We start from the raw sequence: 15,576 nt of genomic DNA, 5'->3' as shown, positions 1-15,576 counted from the left end.
TTTATTGACAATTTGTTTCCTTGATTGAATCAATAAAAGCATGTTGATTTATTAGTTTATAGCAACTAATCTTCTTGTTATGGTGACACAACAATATATTTTTATTTTAGTACTTTTTTTATTTTAGGTTATTTATTTCTAAATCAATTAGTTGTTATATACTTTTTAATTTTTCTGTTGTAGGGTATAGCAATTTATCTAATCGGCAACTTATATTTGATAGCCTTCTGTGCCGAACGGGTCGGATTCGTTCGAAGTAGAATTTTGCGGCTCGCTTTGCTTTTTTAAAGTTAGACTAAATAAGAGTTTGAATATTTCTTTGAACCAAATTATAACAGTATGACCATTAAATTAGCAACGCAGTATACAATTGGTTTAGTTTGTACCACAGTTCTAACTTTTCAAACAAGTATTTTTATTAAACTGTAATTCAAATACAATTGTATTTATTTTATCATTATAAATTTAGTCGGGCCTGACTCATATGCTGTCTACCTATGACAAAGTTGATTGAACAGAAAATCAAGAAAACAGAAGTAGTTAACTTAATTTGACTTAGTTATTAGCCAGAACATAGTCATAGGTAGGGTATAGGCAATGTACGCGGACCAGACCCGAGGCCTGCTAAGCATAAATTTTGTGATCGCGGAAACTTATGCAAAGCAACAAAAACTACCCTTTTTTCACAATTAGCTCAAGTGTGCTACTAATTTGATATACCCGACAAATTAAAGCATTGAATAGGTATTTTGATACAACTTTGCGTTTAAAGGTTTAATAGAAAAATACATAGAAATATTTTTTTATTTTTTGGCTTATTGATCTTATTTTTTGATATGTCTGGGCCGCAAACTACTTTTCAGATAAATCTTTATCGTCGAATTAAAAGTTGCCGACTCCTGTTATAGGAAATATCAAAATAAAGTTTTTTATTTGAAAAGTAATGCCATTAATAGACTTCAACTATTTAAACTATCTAGAATTGGATATAGCCGGATCTTGATTTTGAAAAATATTCAGTTTCGATTTTTTAGATCCTTTTGATTACAAACTATGGTATGCTTAGTTACATACGACTACCGCAATTTTGTACAAAAAGTCTATATTCTACCTAAAAAATACTTAAAACAAGATCTCACTTTTCTAATAACTTCCTTGCTTATTCTATTTGGTTGTTCGTTAATAAACATGTTCTCTAAATTGATGGCTTCGTTGTCTTTTATTGAAGTAGAACTATTGATCAAATTCCTTGATACCCACAATAAACTACTTTTTTGGTTTCGACTTTTAACGTTTTTTGACATCATTGCAATTAATAAATCTAAGTCATCTTTGTGTACTGAAAGAAAAGTTATTAAATATATTTATTTTTTTTAATTTTGGTAGTTTTCAAAATAAGATTTTTTCCAAATTAAAGTTTAGTTTAGTTGTAAGAAATAATTTTAGTTAGTTATTCTGAATTGAAATATAATAACTTTAAAAGTTGTAAAACTACAGTGTAAATTATTTTAAGTCGATGATTAGTTCAAGTTTTATAAAATTCTAACTTATAACACAAGCTTACAAAGTAATGTACAGATTGAATTGAAATTAAGTATTTGTTTTAAATTGTTATATACTCAACATTTTTTATCAGTGTAGTGAAAAATAATTTAAAAGTAGTTCTAAGTTTACGATTTGTAAAGTAAGTATAAATAATAAATGTTATAGGTTACTACAACGTAGTTTTCTGATTGCTTAGGTAAAAAAATAAGTTTCAACTAAGTATAATGAAACTTGACTTTAAAATACTTTTTTTAATAGATTAGTAATAAAAAGCGTAAAATATTCATACTTATTTAGTTTAACTGCTATGTATATAAGTTTGTTCATTATAAAATAAAAATTAAAACTAGAATTTTTAACATCAATATAACCTACTTTAGACTTTTATTTAATGAGCTCATGTGATAAGTACTTATTGGATAAGTCAACTTATTACTTTACCAAGCACTAGTAGTAATTTTACTGGTTATAAAAGATTAGTATTTACCTAGCTAATAGTACTTACAGTAACTATGAAACTTATAAAGATTATAATAAATGTTTTAATGTAAAGTTTAAGATAGTACAATCAAAACAACAAACTTGAATTAGTTGTTTGTTTCTTCCATTTTTCTATCCTTAAGTTCTTTTCGTATGTAGTAGTATTGTTCAAAAAGTTTAATAAGATTTTTGATAAGTCATATTCCTCTTTACCTAAATTTCTCTTTCTTGTTTTAGGAATTGAGTTTATGTTTACTCTGTTAGTAAATTTATTAAAATATTTCATGCAATGTCCTAAAAACATTTTTTAATTTCTTACTTTTTTTCTTTAAGTTGGTAGTTTAATGGGTCTGTATTGTAGTCATTATGATAATATTTTTGTAATATTGACTTTTTTGTCTTTAGTTCTTTTATTTTTTCCTTCTCATTAAAACAGTCGAAAATGATATTTTCTGAGTAAATATAATACATATTTCAAAAGAGCTTTTAACATAAACATGGTTTAGTTTTGTGTTAATTACAATTTAAAAAAGTTTTTAATTCACACAAACCTTTATTGTTCTTTATTTCTTCTATTTTTTCTTGTTCTTGTTTTATTTCGTCGTCTAATGAATAATTTATAAAGTTGAAAATATCTTCTGGAATCTTAGCAGGTAGTTTTATAGAATTATAAGTAGTTCCAATTATTGACTAAAATTCGTTATGAGTTTAATATATATAATATGTAGATATTATATTATCTTTGCAAATATTATGATCTTATGTTTAGTTGACGTTATGTTTCGATACTATCTTATTTCAGCTATAAAAAGTTCTGCATTTTTCACATAGGTAAAATTAAACATAAAAAGGTGTTTTTTTGAATTTTTAGATTTTAAAACATATGTTTACTAAATAAATATACTAAAAGTTTTTATACCTTATTTTTAATAAGTTTAAAATGTATACATTTTTTAAAGTTTGCAAGTAATTAACTACTGACTAAAAAAACTGGTCCCAATCCGTCTGTAGTGCAATGTTTTATTATTTTGTGTCTGAACGAACTTGTAAAGCTGGAAAAAATTCCTATATCGTGTGGTTTCAAATTTAACACTAGCTCATTGCTTGTTGGCTGCAAATCAATTAGTACAAATTCTAGACCTCGGCTTCGACAGTAGCTTCTCAGCCAAAGTGCTACTTCGTTTCTTAAAACTTCACGCTCAATGCAAAATTCATCTCCTAGTGAAGATACGTATACACTTACCTGAAATTTATAAATGTAATATTTACCGTTTAATGCTAGTACATCGTATGATCAGAACTTTATAAACAGTGATTATACCAAGTATAAATAAACATAGTATGAATAAATAGTTAGTTTATAGTTGAACATTTTTATAAAGTCTTTGTACTTGTATTTTATACCGTAAAACATCAAAAAAAAAACTATAAAGAAGAGGTTAAATGGACCTTTTTTAGTACAACTATATTTTTAAATCAAATTCAAAAATTTAAGCAGATTTTTTAGGCAATGCAGTTTTTTATTTTTAAACTTTTTTCAAGTCTATATGTATGCAACGTATAATAGGCTTTAATAAATTATATAAAGTTTTTTTTTCTGTAATACTAAAATTATTTATTTTAGAAGTTTTATTGTCTTCTAAAGTCTGTTTAAAGTTGTAATTCCTTGAAAGTTATTAAAAGCTAAGTGAAATATAAAAATTAAACCAAAAGATATCACTAGAATTTTTGAAACTTCATAAATGTTAATGTTATATGCAAAATTTAATTGTGCCTTTGTATAGATAATTAATAACCTTCTTTTTAATTAAAACAGCAGGTTCATTAACTTTCCCCAAGTAGCCATTTATTAAGCTTGCAATAATCTTTTCTGATGGTAATTCTAATTTTTGTGTTTTAATTATTCTTCGTGATGAAATTGGTCTAAAAATGCCTTGGATTTATTAAAGTTTGAATATAATAACTTATCTCATGTGTAGCATTAAAAACTTGTGATAATGCTATTGAAAACTTTATTGCTTAACAAAAAGAAACTCTTAGCTAAAACTACTTTTGTTCTTTAATAATATTTTTTACACAGTGGAACAAAATCTTAAAAGATTAACGTCAATAAACATAAAAGCTTACGTTTACAGAATTTAAAAGTTCGTTTAAGTTTGTATAGATGTAGTATCAAAAGCATTGTTAACCTGACAAACACCTTTGCGCGGTGTTTTTTTAACAACACAGATTTAGGCCGGAGCTTAGGGAAAAGTTTTAATTTTGAAGAAAACGGACGGTTTTGTTTTAATGCTTTGTAATGAGAAGTTTTAGGACGTTTGACCTTCTTATTATAATTTTTTAAGTAAGTTGGTCTTTTTGAGCGAAGGTTGTTTTGGTGTAAGTTAGTTTTAAGGTCTATGTCATTTTTGTTTTTATCAGTATTTTCTACATTTTTAAGACGATAGTTTCCTTCTAATCTTCTTTTATCTGTTGCATTTAGTTTAATTATAAAGCTTTATCAAAACATTTAAAAGGTTTAATAAATAAAAATAATATACATTTGTTGTATTTTAAATTTGAGTTATAAACCTTATATTAACCATTACAAGTTTTAAAACACATATCATCAATACAAGATTGAAAAATAAACTATAACAGTTTAACTACTACACTAAAAATCATTATAATTATTGATTTTATACAGCTTTTAGCTTAAAAAAATAAAATAAACTGCAATCTTTTTGGCGAATTTAATTAAAACAGAAACATATTTTAATTGTAACCAACTGTATAGTATAAAAAAAAATCAAATTATAATTGCTAATTACATTTTTTTCTAAATGGTTCGATGTCATACACTCGTGTTTTAACATTTAAAATGTTTTTGTTAAACATTTCATTTTTATTCTTCATGCATTTTATAGTCGGTTCGTCGAGTTTTTTGTCATCAAAATAAATAGTTTTTGTACTGCTCTTTCTTCTTAGTTTTGGCATTGTTCTAAAATTAACATGAGTAAACAAGTGAAAATAAAATCGAATATATTTGATGCTATCTTTATAACCTTGCTTTAAAATAATAGCTTTGCAGGTGGATTATGTGTTATATGTAAAGTATTTGATACTTTTAACATATTTGAAGTTATTAAGAACTAATTTATAGTTTTAACTACACTATGAGTACATTTTATTATCATTAAAAAAGTCTTTTAGTTAAAGTATTGGTTGATTCTTTATGTTATCATTTTTTATGAGTTAAAAAAGAAGATGCAAATAAGTTTTAACGTATAAAATTGTTAGACAAAAATTTTCTTTTTAAAATCATATCAAAAATATTAAGCGGTTTTTGTTTTTGTTTAGTTACGTTTTAAGCTATTCAATTTCGTAAACTTAAAATTTTTAACCAAGTGTTAGAAAGTAAAAACTCCTCAAATTATTATACTTAAACAACAGTTTAGAACACGTGCTCAATTTTTAAATCTTAGTTTTACAAACTTAATAAAAAACAGCTAATAAGCATATACAAACTTTAAACTATTAGTTTAGATTTGAAGAGTGTAGTTAATTTCAAAGCAAAGTGTATAAGTCGACTAGGTGTACACTGTACGAATAGTAACATGTTTACATTGTTAATTATGCTTTACAGGAATGTGCAATATTTTTTAGAACTAAAGGTTGATTGCTTACATACTCCATTTATATAATGCTTCTGTATTTTTAAGCAACTTTAAAACTTCTTCTAAACTACAGTAAACTCTTTTTATTTACACTAGCTAAATACTCACTTTTCTTTGCCTAAAATGCTGTTCCATATAACGGAGCCACGTTTTATTTCTTCATGAAATTTTTCATTGTTATTAGGGTGATCGTACTCACTCTCCAGATGATCTTTTGACCAAGAGCTTACAACAATCGAAGGTCGATTGCATCCGTTGCTTGAGTCCTTGTTTGACTCTGTGTTGACGATACTTTGAGGATTCTGTTTATGTCAAAAACAAAGTCAAAGTTTAAGAGTTTTTAATATTTTTTGAACTGTAAAATGCTTTTTTAAAATTTATTCCTACTAAGTTTTAGTTAGGATATTATACATAATTTGACTGCATTTAAGATACTTAAAGAAAAACAGTACTTTTTATTTAAACCGTAAAGTTTTAAAAGGTATAAACTATAATGTTTCTTAGTCGTGTATTCGAAATTATTTTAGTTTTCATTATTAACACAATACTATAAACTTGTATATTGATTTAAATAACTGATAAGGAAAATAAAATTGTCTTATAACAGATTTGTTTTAACGATTTTATTTAAAAAAAGGTTTTAAAATATCCACCATAATCCTTAAAAACTTACAAATACTTTACAAACTACCACTTTAGATCTAGGTATTACCTCAATTCTTGGTTTTATAGGAACACTTTTTTCCAATTCGAAAACATCGGAAGAAGATGAAACTATCGATAGTTTATCGTCGAAAAACCCAACATGGCTATAAATTTCTGGCGTCGGTGGAAGCTTTATAACTTCGCTATCGGCCTTTCTTGGAAGGCATAACTGTAAAGTGTATAGAAAATTTTATTTGAGCACTCGAATCGTAAAAAATGTGTTTTAACCTGATCCAGCAGTCTATCTGTATATCGTATTTTTTGTAGCTTTTTTGTTGACAAGTTTTTGCTCTTGCTTAAAGCATAGTTTTCTTTTGAACTTAGGTTTCCTTAAAAAAAAAACTTTTACAGCACAAGAAAATATTTAACAGCAAAGTATTCAAATGTATAATTTAATATATGTATAACAGAAGCATATTGTACAAAATACACAATAAATTTAAACTTAACTATGTTCTTTATAATCGTTTTTTTATACACAAGCCAAGTTATTTCAAAAATATGAAAACACAATTGCAAATATACAAAATAAAAATATGCAAATTTTAAACTTTTATTAATAAGTTTTGAAATATACAAGCATATTAAATTGCGGAAAATTCACTACTTATTTTTTAGCTTGATGCAGGATTGTATTTATACTTAAACAATTGACTATAAGAATAATTATTTTGATAAAAAATATTTAACTTTTTTTTTGTTAACTAAAACCTGTTTTACATTCGCAAACGTTATCGTATAAGACTAGAAATTGTTTGTATGCAGATTTTTTGCTACAAAACTGAAAAGGTTTGTTGAATAGTTAATTTTTATTAAACAAATTACGAAGCAAAAGTTTGAGTATGACGTTTTTATAATAAAAAGTTAGCATCAAACAAAACAAAATTCTTTATACATATAGATAGCTTTTACTTAAGTGATTTAAGCACTCAAAAGTGAGTAACAAAAGACAGAAATACTTTCCACCTTCCGATGAAAGCACTTCTGAAAAAACAAGTAAACAAACAATCAACACTGTAGCGTGCCAACAAAATTACGTGGTGGTACTTCAAAGAAAATGATTTATTAACAGTGTGTTTTACTTAAACTAAACAAATTTATTTTTCGCTTCTTGTAATTTTAGTTTGGTACTTAAACATCAATATTTGTTTCTTTTACGAAAACAAATGAACTTGTTTAAAGACCAAATTACGCCTACTGTATGTTTTTGAAAACCTTGTAGTTCTTGTTCTTTCATTCGTTGTAATTTCGCTTTATACGCATACTGATGTCTTTTCTTTTGCGCTTTACACATTCGTGATCGTAGATGATCCACAACAAAAGTTGTAATGTCAACAAAATCTCCCTTTTCGAATTTCTAAATTAAAAAAACACTTTACTATTTAAAAGTTTTTAAAACTAGTATAAATGAAATGTTTTTTTTGAATAAAATATTCTTTGAAAGCTTTTAAATCAAACTAAAAAAATGCAGAAACTTTAAGTTAACTTTTTTAGTTTTTATTTATAACTAAACTCTTACTTTTGGTACTGACAATTCTACTTCTTTTGAAATAAGCGGTAGTCTTGTTTGCTTTTTATATTGAACCTGTCTGACTTTCATTTTAGGTTTAGTGTTTTTATTTTCGCAAGAAACTAAAAACTTTAGTTTTAAACTTTTAGAAAGAATCAACTTTCTATAGTCTTCGTTAACATTTTTTTGATAACTATTTTTGTTCAAGCAACCATTCTGAGAATAGCCGAGTTTAATTCGTCGTTCAACACTGTAATAAATTAACCTTTTCATAACAATCGAAAAAATAATAAATAAAATTAACTCGATTAATACTTTACTAAGTTTAAAATTTAAAAAATACAAGCTTACTTCATATTGCACTTTTTTGGACGGGTAGTTATTTGTATTGCATTTAATTTTACTAGCCCCGACGTTTAACAAGGTAAACTAAAAATGATCTTTTGACTGGTGTTGTGCTTTAAAATTATAACTATAAAAAAAATTTAACTGCTGCACTACCTAGCGGTTAGTTATCTAAAGTTTTGATACTTTTACAATTAAGGGATACTTAAGGAATAATTGTTGCTTATTAGTTTTGTAAGTTTTAGTCATACTTATCCTTTTTTTAAATAAAAAAACATTTTGAGAGCATAATAGAAAAACTGCTGTAATAACAAAAGATCGTCGAACATTAAACTGTAAGTTATTTGACAAACGTGTCCTTTTTTAATAAAATTAAAGATATAAAGCTTTAACTTTATAAGTAAAATATCATTAATAACATGAAAAAGTATACTAACGACTTAATTTGTTTTATTAAAACTTTAGATAAACTATATTTTGAAACTTTCTTCTAATTTCAAGTAAATAATTAAATACATAAACTTTCAATATTAAGCATTGGTTGAAAATAATGATATCAATAATGTGTATATTACAAAAATATTTTGTAATGTTAGATATTTTTGTATAAACTTTTATTCAACAATTAATTTATATGTAATGAAATAGACATTGGTCACACAATAAATAGTTCTGCTATAAAATGAAAAAAAAAACTATTTCGGAAAGTAATATAGTTAATTCAAATTAAAAGCTAAAAGACCAACTTGCAGTAGTTATTCACTAAAAAAAGATCATAAAAGGATACACCAAAAAATAAAGAAGATGCATGCAAAGTACAGTTTGAAAAAAACCAATAAGGAATAATTTAGATTTTACAAAGCAGGATTAAGAAAACACTAAAGCAAAAAAATGTTTAAACAATGTATTTAAACAACAATTTAAACAAAAATTTTTAAAATAAAGTACAAAGTTTGCGTTATCAAGTTACATAATAGATTTCTTTTTAGTTTGCAGTTCTTGTTTATAGTAACCCTTAGTAATAGTAAATTACAATAAAAATTTTAGTGAAAATTAGTTTGCTTAAGTATATTTTTTTAAAAGATAATAAGTCTTAAATTACAGTCGTATACTTTAGTTTTATTCTTGGCTAAACATGTCTAAATTAACAATTAATTATATTTCTCTATTAGTATGTATATTTCAGCAGAATTGAAAATGTTTTTATAAATTAAAGATTTCTTTCTATGTGTTTTGTTTTAAACAAGAAAGTTTTTTAAATAGTTTTTTAATCAGTTTTTATTTTTTAGATAACCACAACCTGTCTTAATCTACTTTACAAAACGGCATATTACCTGCACACATTAACCTTAAAAAATATAACAACATGAATTATTTTAACATTAATGCTAATTTTTATGCTTAAGATTCATTATATTAATGTTATTGCATAATTCAGAAATGAAATAGTCAGTTTTTAGTGATTTAAAGTAATAAAAACTTAAAAAATAATACAATATTGATATGAAATTATCAAAGTAAAATACGTGCGAGAATCTGATTTAATAAAGCCAAATTTTTTATTTCTACATTATTTAAATGATAAACAATGAACTTCACAGCACGACCAACTACAACAGCATCCGAGACAACCTACGACTGGTTTCGTCCTTTTTAGTACTCGTCAAGCAGGCATAGTCGTGAGAAACCGCTGTTGTAATCTTAACCAAGCAAGCTTAAGTGCATATGCACTGAAGCGACCGTTTGTGGGTTAAGTTTGAAAAATTGACGCAGCCAAATCGTTCACAGCCCAACGTCTAAGACATTGTACGCTTAAAGTAAGATTTTAGGCTCTATCCTCGTTTTTATCAGTTTTAGCTAGTATTTATTTCGGCCATCATCAACAGAGTTTAGATGTTTTCGCTATCGATAATAAATAATGAACTTCACTGCACGACCAACAACAACAACAGCATCCGAGACAACCTACGACCGGTTTTTCGGACTTTACCCATAAACGGTCGCTTCAGTGCATAAGCAAATAACCACAACCTTTCTTATCTTTCTCTACAAAACGGCATATTATTGTTTATTGAACGATAAAAAAAGCGCTCAAAAAGTTTGGTCTAAGGACCTGGTGTAGAAAGGAACCTTTCGGTTATCGAGTCGTACACCACATTATTACCTAACAAACAACATATTATAACACATTACCTGCATACATTAGCCTTTAAAAATATCACAACAAGAATTATTTTAACATTAATGATTTTTTTATCCTAACAGTTCATTTTATTAGTATTGTTTCTAGATGCAACAATGAAATGGTCAGTTTTAGTGAATAAAAGCAATAAAACTTAAAACTTAAAAATTGATATAATATTAATATGAAATTATCGAAGTAAAGTGTGTGCAAGTATCTGATTTAATATAACCCAACTTTAATTTATGCATAATTTAAAGAAATAAAAGTTTGCTTGACACAAGTATATTTTCAACAAGATATCAAGTGTAGTTTAACTTTACCAATTAACATTGAACATTTTAGAGTAAAGTTTTAGTTTTTAATTCAAAAGCGGTACAGAACTTTTTTTATTTAACCATCCTAGCATTTTAAATTAAAAACTAAACATAACTTTTGTATTAGAGGTTTATTTTTAAAAAGAGACTTCTTACATAAATTGTAAATTATTACAAAAATTAAATTTTAGTTCAAAATTTGTAACAGCTAATTGTAAGAAAATCCAGGTCTGAAATGAAGCAATAATATTTCTAATGATTATATCTTATGCATTCTACTTTCATTATTTAAAATTTTAGTCAAAAAGCAAATCCATAAACACGTGTAAACTTTATTGTTTAACAACGTTTATACTTAATAACAAAATAGGCTTTTCCCCTTTTTCTTCTTTATTTCAAAAATAGCACAGGCTCCATAAAAACCAGTCTAAACCGCCTCTTCTGTGCACTTTACTCTCAACATAGATTACATTACACTTTTTAACTTTTATTCAAACATATTTTTTGATTACTTGCTTATAACATAAATCATAATAAATAAATTAGCCGCAGCCGAATCCTACAAGCAGGCCCAGTCCACCCATAATATATACTAAACTTGATAAACCATCTGATTTTATATAATTATTAACCTATATATAATCATAGTTTAGGTATAAGAAACTTACGGATTGTGGGCCGTACCCACTACGTCCTTTGGAAACCTGTCGCGCTACGTAAATTTCGGAATTGAAAATAATTTGGTCAAAAAAACTAAATTTTAGCATTTTTTTTCAAGTAAATATTTTAAAGTGCGCTTTTTACTTGATTTTTTCCACACAGTTTTGTTTGCCATTTGATTATTTTAATACAAATTATATAACTTTTGTATAGTGTTCCAATAGCTCATGGCCCGCTAAGTTTTTTAAGATGTCCGATTGACAAAGTACTTTTTTTTTGTTAATGTTGGTGCGTAGACTAAAAAAGTTACCTATCCTTCCTATAAATTAGTAAAATAATAATACGAGGTTAAGTTAGCCATATATGATATTAGAGTTTTAATATTTAGATTCGGCAAAACCTTGATTTAAAAAATAATTCGTCTTTTTGAAGTTTGATTGAAAACATTTAACATGTATTATTTGGTCCTAGCAAAAAGTATATAAAAAAAAGACTTTTTTTTTATTCGTCTAAATATACAGTCTTTCAACTTTTTTTAAATTTTAGTCAAAAAGCAATATGCGAAAAATAAAAATGCTTCGTGTAAATAAATTTATTAAACGACAACATCTTATATATCAGCCATTATGACAAAAATAGCCTAGAGTAAAAATCAAAAACAACAGAAAAAATAAATTCCAACATATTTCCTAAAAGACAAGTGTTTGAAGTACTCAATATCTTTAGCTAAGAACCATAAAATTGTTTCGCGGACATTTCAGCAAGTTGTGTATTCAGTTCTGGCCTTTTAACTTCCTTTTCTTCTGCTGAACAAACTTCTTTTAGCATTTTTTCGTCTTTTTCTTCTACAGTGCAGTTATCACCAGATGACCTCCGGTAAAATAAAAAGTAGGGGTCGCAGTTCAACACGTGTTCAATTGACGTTTCAGTGACAATTCTGTCGTTGTACAGATTCCACTGACCCCCGGGAGTCTTGCAGTAAGAGAAGTAATGCTCCACGTTGGAATACTCAACAGGCACCAACATGATTGCGGCGTAAAGCTCGTAGTAAACACTTGCACTTGATTGGTCCTCAATGTACGGCCTTATGTCTATTTTTTCGGGGAAGGACGTTGGCCCGTTCTCGTACATTCTAAAGTTCAACACCCTCAGGCTCAAAATTTGCGGCGGGCTTCTGATGAGGGTTCTTTCGGTGCAGTCCCGTTTCTCATCACATTCATCACAAGTTCGCTTGGTGTCGCAATCCTTTTTTCGGCTCCATTCGGCCAGCTCCTGCCTGATGTCCCCCCTTTTGACGTCGATACGCAAGCGGGTAGCAAACTGCCACTCGTGGTCGCAATTTTTGCATCTGTAGACAGTCAGCACTCTGCTGTCGAATATTTTCTCGATCACGCTGTTTGTATTAGGACCGTCAAGTTTGTCGGCGATGTCCATGAAGAACTCGTCCGCGTCGCCCGGCTCGTCGAAGGTAAAATAACCAGAGTTGTCCATTATGGTTTTCAGAAACTTTTTGGGGCGGATCGCGTCCTTTTTCTCTAAGGCACAACGCTCGAACATGCTCAAGTATTCTTTCATCAAACAAGGGTAGCAAATGTCCTTCTCGTTTTTTCCGTCCACTTCAGTAAAACTTAGGATGCTGGAGTCTTCATCGGAGTTGCTATCTACCTCCTCTTGAAAAAGTTCCTCGAAGTGATCCGAACTGTTTCCCAACTCTAACTCCTTTTTGAACTCGTCAGATTCAAAATACGCTTCCCAGTCAAAGTTTGCATCAACATCCATTTCATCGTTCATTTCATTCAAAAGACTTTTTGTGTCTAAGTCTTTCTCTGAATCTTGGTAGACACCACGGTCTTGTGTCATTTCGCAATCTTCGTTGAAATTTTTAACCTCTGATTTTGAATCCTTATCATCTTCATAATCATCATCCACTAAATCTTTTTCCAGTTGTCCGACAAGGGCAAGTTGTTCGTTTATACCATCTTGATTAGAATCGTTATCTTCTTTAGTGTTTTTCTCCTCCGTACAGCTGTCAGGTACACAGTCGTTTATAGACTCACCATCTTGCTTTTCTTCTTTCTTGCCGCAGTTGCAAGTGAATTCTCTGAAGTAGTTGACGAGCTCGGGCGTGTGATGGAACACCTGCATGAAGTTATTATTAAACAATTAAAAACAAATTATCAAAAAAGAAAATCAGTAAAAAACAAAATGTGTCTCGCCTGCAAGACGCTGTTTGCGAAGCAGTTCATCTTGTAGTTTTTTATTCCCGGAAACATTTTGGTTTCTGCAAGGCTTTCATGCCATTTAGTGTTGAAATTGTTGGTGTTCATACTATTTTTTTAAATTCTCTGCAAATATTTTTAGTTGTCAATAATAAAAGTTTTTTTTTATAAGGTATCTCTATAGTGGAACGAGTATTTAACAGTGATCTACCGAATACAAAAATTTTGGATTCAGCCGAATCCGAATATTTTATCAATTGGAATCCTTAATATATTAATATATTTAAGCAGCTTGTCATGTTAATACAATACAAGTTTAAAATAATAATTATATATTATACTACTACATGTTTGAAACTGTAAAAAATGTTTGAACAATATTTTTAACGTGTTAATTAGTAGATATTCTATTTAAAACAAAGAAATTTAAGTTAGAAACTTTTTTTGATCAAAATTTACAACAGGTTTTGGTTTTGGTTTCTCTGGTGGCAATATAGGAGAATCATCACGTTGATCAGCCTTGAAACAGATATACTTTTTAACATTTAATTTTAGCTGTTCTTTAACATTACTTGAGGTAAGAAGGGAAAGCGGAAACTTGATATCGTGGATTAATAGCTGTTGTGACTAACAGTAATTTGTTATCATTCAGGCTTAAGTTTTAAAATTATGTTTTCAGTTAAATCAAACGTTTGATGAATACAAAAAAAATCTGTATTTTAAACTACTTTGCAAAAAATGATACTACAAAATACTGACCAATTTATCTTAAAATAATTACAAAGCTTATGCTATTGAAAAACTCAAGCGTTTTTTATACTGACTTAGTGAGTCTAATTTTTTCATAACATTTACAATTTAAACACATTGTGTTTTAGCATTTGTATGTATTTCAGGGGGGTGTATAGACTTTTTCCGAAAGGGGTTCACAACTTTTTTTTGTTCTTAATTTGCCGCTTAAGTACGCATTTCTTAGGTCTGCACTGCCAGTTAAGTACGCAATATTTAGCCGAAAAACTCTGCGTTTAAAATGCTTTTTTCTGCTTAGAAAAAAAAATTAAGTAGTAAAAGAAATAAATTATGTTTTTAAATTTATTATACTGTATTAAATCTGGATAAATTAAAACTAAAAAAAACAGTTCTTACAAGTTTTTCTTTAAAATTTTAAACTTTTTACATTTATATATCTATATATAATAAAAATATTTTTTTAAAGTAATTTAATCTATAAAAATTGAAATTTCACTAAAAAAAAATTTAGAATTATACAATTAAATTGAAACATCTTTAAATTATTATTTAATGTTTGCTTAGGGTGTAGGGATTCTAATAATGGTTTTGAAATCTCTCTAAGTTGAAAATTTCAAAAAATCAAAAATAAAGTTTGTGGCCAACAGATATACAAAAATAAAACAACTTAAATAAAAGTTGAAATTTCACTAAAAAAATGCTAAAGACTTATACAGTTAAATTAAAGTATCTTTAACTTATAAATAAGTGTTTCATAAAAATATTATAATGTAAATAAAATAATTTACACAACATTATTTTATACAATTAACTAAGTAAATTAAAACTTTCGTGATTGTACTGGACATTTTTCAAGTAAAATTGTACTTACTAGTTGAAAAACAATACTTAATCAAAAGTTATTTACACTAATTTACAATTTATAATGGGAACTAAGAGCATCTTAGTAAAAAGTTTCCCAGAAAAAAAGTGCTACTTTACAACTTTTACCTATTATTACGTCACAATTAAAGTTTTGTTTAAAATCTAATTCAGCTGTGTAAAAACGAGCATTTTTTGTTACGGAAACTTATAATCTTTCAGTGTTATAAATTCAACATTCATTATTCAAAGTTTACCAAATAACCAAAACAAAGTCAATAAACAACGTTTTTAGTGATATTCTAAGAATCCTTTTTTCTTTTCTATTTTTTCAGGGGGTTCACAG

This window comes from Thalia democratica, chromosome 7, assembly GCF_965202585.1.
Source record: "Thalia democratica chromosome 7, ktThaDemo2.hap1.1, whole genome shotgun sequence".
In the NCBI taxonomy this organism is placed as follows: Eukaryota; Metazoa; Chordata; class Thaliacea; order Salpida; family Salpidae; genus Thalia; species Thalia democratica.
Note: the sequence above shows the minus strand (reverse complement) of the source record.